Source organism: Vipera ursinii (assembly GCF_947247035.1).
Source record: "Vipera ursinii genome assembly, chromosome: 2".
Classification (NCBI taxonomy): Eukaryota; Metazoa; Chordata; class Lepidosauria; order Squamata; family Viperidae; genus Vipera; species Vipera ursinii.
In genome coordinates this window covers 185717100-185722075 of record NC_139513.1, presented here as the reverse complement: position 1 = coordinate 185722075, position 4976 = coordinate 185717100, and the positions used below count along the sequence as shown (strand labels likewise).

The 4976-nt window shown below is 50.4% G+C and overlaps 1 long non-coding RNA gene across 1 annotated transcript; it reads left to right on the top strand.

Annotated features, from left to right (window-relative positions):
• The first annotated feature begins 3586 nt into the window (after positions 1 to 3586).
• Positions 3587 to 4648, top strand: LOC310633975. Its single transcript, XR_014491130.1, has 3 exons — positions 3587 to 3637; positions 3934 to 4036; positions 4519 to 4648. It is a non-coding gene; the product is annotated as an uncharacterized lncRNA (long non-coding RNA).
• The last annotated feature ends 328 nt before the right edge of the window (positions 4649 to 4976 follow it).

Genomic DNA, 4976 nt, shown 5'->3' with positions numbered 1-4976 from the left:
CCGCAACACCGTGGTCACCGCCACCACCATCACCCACTGGGATGGATAAAAGCAGGTGTATTCATCCAGATGACTGATGACCTGGCTTAGAAACAATGCCAGATGGTTCGGGTTCCCATTGAACATTGCCTGTAATGGCCAAGTCCCCAAGGGCCATCCCGGACCTTGTAGGGCAGGGGTGTCAAACTCAATTTCATTGAGGGCTGCATCAGCATTGCGGTTGCCCCTAGGGGGCCGGGTGGGTATGGCCAGGGTGGGCGTGGCCTACTGGGTGGGCATGGCTAGAGTGCTTATGGCCTACTGGGTGGGCATGGCCAGCTCTACATCGTTTGCATCAAGGGTGCCTATGGGGGCCTGGGCAGGAGTGGGACAGATCTGAGGGTCTCTGGCAGAAGGAGGGTCTCTGGGCCAGGGCCAAGGCAGCGGGGGCCGTTCCCTCACTGTTTCCAGGATGGCTTCACGGGCCACATGAAACCACGTTGCGGGCCAGATCCGGCCCCCGGGCCTTGTGTTTGACATGTCTGTTGTAGGGCATCAACAGCAGATAGAGGGCGCTGTTCCCTGGTGCCTACACCCCGCTGGGCCAACGACCCGACCGCCGGAACCAGATGCCTGGTGGGAGCCCCACTTGGATCCAACAGCGACCTGCCTTCCCACGCAGCCTGCAGTCATCCTGCTGGAATGGGCAGGAATGCAGTCTGGGTGGGGCCTCTCACCTGTGGAGTGTCAGGAACATGGCCAGCATCCAATTTCAATGTTGGACTGAAACTGAATCGAAACCAGGTTTGCACTCTCTGGGTTGGTGGGGGTCCCATTCATGGCCATGATGCCGTCTAGGGGCCCACCTCCCAACGTGGCCATGAGGGGTGAGCCTGGAACCCAGCCTCTCCAAACCTCTCCCACAAAATATCCATCATATGCCACCCTGGCGCCGTGGAATAGCTCCACTCCCCTTCACTGTCATCCATTTGGCGCCTCTCTCTCTCCACTCTGTCATTAGGTGGCCCGAAGCACCCAGTGTGTGTAGTTGGCCGGCTGCCAGGCCAGTGACAGCCAAACTATGACACCACTCTCCTGAGGCTCCTGCCTCCTGCGTCATCCCAGCAACCGCCCGTGTGTTACTCGGTGGTTCTGCGGGTCAGACCTCGCACACTTTGGACTGCACCATTGGCTGGGCATCTTCATCTCCAGCATCCGGAGTTGGCGCTGCCACACCAGCCTCAACTGGCTCTCTCCCTTCACCCACAGGTGCCATCTCCTGTGTGCCCTCAGCCATTCCCTGGTACCTGGACAGAACATTGTCAGCCCACCAAGGGTAACGGGTAGGGACAAATAAAGCGGAGTACTAACTTTCTGTCAGAAGTCCTTACCACACCCCTGGCTCCAACAAGAAACAAGCCGCTGAGTTCACAGGTGGCTTTAATCACAGAACATTCTGGCATGTATTTAGTCACAGAAACAGCAAACAAAGCGCTGGGAGCAATTGCCTCCTAGCACGTTACATATGCATTTCCCAACTGGCCCCACCCACCTAACCAGCATCCAGTGTGTGAGGTGATACGAGCAACAAGGCAGGATGCCTTGCAGGCTTCCAGCTCCGTGTAGCTTCCCTGCTCTGATCAGCTGTTCGTTGGGATGCGTTGCAGGCTTCTGGCCTTCTGGTACATCCCTGCACCGATCAGCTGCTTGTTGGGACATGTGGCAGGCTTCTGGCTTCCTGGTGCCTCCCTGTGCCAAACAGCTGTTCAGCAGGCTGGCCTTGGAGCCAATCAGCTGTTTGGTGGGGCAACCGCGGAGCCAACGACCATACCACCATGCTCTGCATGGTGAGGGAGGGAAGGGCTGTCGCTGGCCTCCTCCACTGTATCTGGACAGTCCCAGGTGCTGTCCTTGTCCCCCTCCCCCTCCCGTCAGTGTTGAGCCCACATGGGCTGGACACCCAATTGTGCTTGCTAACCAAAGACTCTGTCAGAATCCATATCTATAGACCCCATTTTTATTCCTTTTCTATTTCTTCCCCCTGACCGAATTCTCACTCTTCTCTTCCTGGGTTCTGCCATATTCCTGTAGGGGAGGGGGAGTGCTTGTGGGTTATTGCCTTGACTTCCTCTATCACTACAATGTAACACTTTGCTTTCCTGCATTATTTCTCTCTGAACTTTCTTCTCCCTTGATGTCAGGTCGTAGAGGGGGGAGAAAGAAAGGAATGTAACCTCTGGCAACTTGCTTATCTCTGCGCTCCCAAAAGAAGGTGCGAAGAGCCACATAAACGTCACTGCTACAACCAGAGCTGGCCTAATGTTATCTCCCATTTCCCATGATGGACCTAACACCTGGGGATTGGCTGATTTGAACCGACCAGATGAACCATGGGGAGGGGTTTTGCTTGGGACATTTTAACCTATTGATCTGCGCGGGAAATTCTCAGATCCTGTCTAATATGCCTGCTATCAGCATCTCCTAATAAAAGTTCCTTTTGGAAGAATCTGCTTCCATGAGTTCTGTTTTCTTGGGATGAGGTTTTGAAGTGGCCCTGACATCAGACAGGATCTGTAGTAACAGCCCAGAAGGAAGACCCTTACTGGGGAACTTTGCAAGATTATCGTGTCGGATACCAGAGCAGGGAAGGAAAAAGCCAATGTGAAGGGGGAGCCCTCCTTCGGTCGGAAACCTGCCAACTGTCCAGCTCTGAATCTTCCTATACCTCGGTTGTGGAGACATGTGGCCACAAACCTAGGTGGTCGATGGGCATCGGGAAGAAACACGATTGGGAAAATAAGTCAAGAAAGGTGACCCTGAGACAAGACACTCCGTGACCAGGCAAGTGATTCTTCCGGTCGGTGCGGGTCAGGCAGTGCCTCGGCAGGAGCAAAGGTGCTCCCTTCCTACTGTATGTCACGCGACATTCAGCGGGGCCCCTCTTCGCAGCACGCCACACGGGCTTCACCCGTCTCCCCGTGGACACGCCTCCCTCGCTACGGGAGCCACCCCCGCCATCCCTGCACACCACAGACGCAGGCCCACCTCGACTCATTGTGAGCCTGCCTTCCGCGCGTCGGCTGCTTCCTCCGACCGTCCGACGCCGCCATGGAGATCTTCCGGCAGCTGGCCAGCACGCACACGCGCAGGACAACTCTGCCGGGTCTCGCCCGGTGCCAGCGGGCTCTGCGGCGTCCTTGACCGGGACCGGACCCATCCAGGCTGCAACGTTCCTAGACGCGGTGTGGGCTGGGAAGTTTGGCGGTGACATGCTGGCTGGGAGGCAGCTTTGGAGCGCATTGCCGGGGACTGCAGATCAGAGAGGTGAATAGTATTTTCCGGCGTATAAGACGACCCGGCGTATAAGACAACCCCCAACTTTTGAGACGATTTTCATGGGTTAAAAAGTCGTCTTATACGCCGGAAAATACGGTATTCAGGGATGATTATGTTTTATGAGGGAAGTGAGTACTAAAAATCAGGTAAGCTGGTGTCTATACAACTTAGGTAGGTAATCAGGTAGGCAGGCTGATAGGGGTAATCAGGTGTCATTAAATTTTGATGTTTTCAAGGAAATATCAAATACCATTTTTAATTTCTTTGCAGAGTTGGACTGTGCTGGACAACAAAGTTTGGGGATCAAGGCTTTAAAGCTTCAGTAAAGTTTACTTTCAGTGAGAACTTCTATAGATTTAGCTTGTTTTGTCAGATCTATATGAACATATCCAATTTGATTCATGTTTGATTGAAACAGAGATGCTCCTTGTAAGTTTTGTCTGGCACTGTAGGTGCAGGGCTAGAAACGACTGAACACAAGGGTGGGAATAGTAACATAGATCCAGCAAAATGGCTGAAGTGCAGTAGTAAGGGGACAGTGGTTGTCCTTGTTGCCTGATTCTCCTTCCCAGATATTATGAGTATGATTATTTCCACTCACTCCTTACTTTCCCACAGCAATTGAAATTGAAAATTTTAACAAACACAAAAGTGAAAAAGCCTGTTTCCTGTGACCTTCCACCTCCAGAGAGAATTGTTTTAAAAACTGGCAGGGCAAGAGGTAAAAATCATGACTGATTAGATATTTTGTTGCTGGAAATTTTTAAAAGGCTCTCTCTTTTTCTTGTTTCATTTTGCAGGTCTCTATGAATCTTAAATGTTTTTATTCCTAGTGATATTAGTGTTTCTCAGAATAATCTCATCTTCAGCCAAATGAAACTTGCTGACATATCACCACCTGCCACCTGAACCAGATTGCTATAGATGTTATGCATTATTAGATTAGATTTTTATACCACTTTTAAAGTATCACTTTATAAATAAGTCAAGGTGGCAAACATATGTAATACTCCCTCCTTCTATTTTCCCCACAGCAACAACTCTGAGGTGGGTTTGGCTTAGAGCAACTGGCCCAAGGTCACCCAGCTGGCTTAGCTTTCAGGAAGGCTATAACTGGTTCCACCATGTCTCTCAGAAGCTTCTCCTTAATTATTGCAGAACCATTTTACTTATCTTATTTCTAACCTAGTGTTCATCTTCCAGGTACTTCAGTTGCTGAAGATCTTGAAAATGTATCTCAAGGTATCACTGCCACAAAACCAAGGCAGGATACAAAAGCCAAACCCAGGACATGCTTTCCAGAAAACTGGATTTGGGATTTAGTACCTGTTAAGTAAGTGAATTCCAACCTTTGCTCACAAGGAAAAGAAATATTCTCATACAGGTAGTCCTTATTTGATGTCCATTGTGACCATTTGAAGTTATAGTACCATTGAGTGAACAGTATTTACAATGAATTTTTATAGTTGTGGCCATCACAGCATCCCTGCAGTCACATGATCACAATTGAGTTGCTTAACAACCAGTTCACAATTATGTGGCAGTGTCATGAGTTATATGATTACCATTTGTAAACCTACACTATCAATTTCTTATAAACAAAGTCAGTGGGGAAGCCAGCAGGTCACAAATGGAGAGCATGTGACTGTGGGATGCTGCAA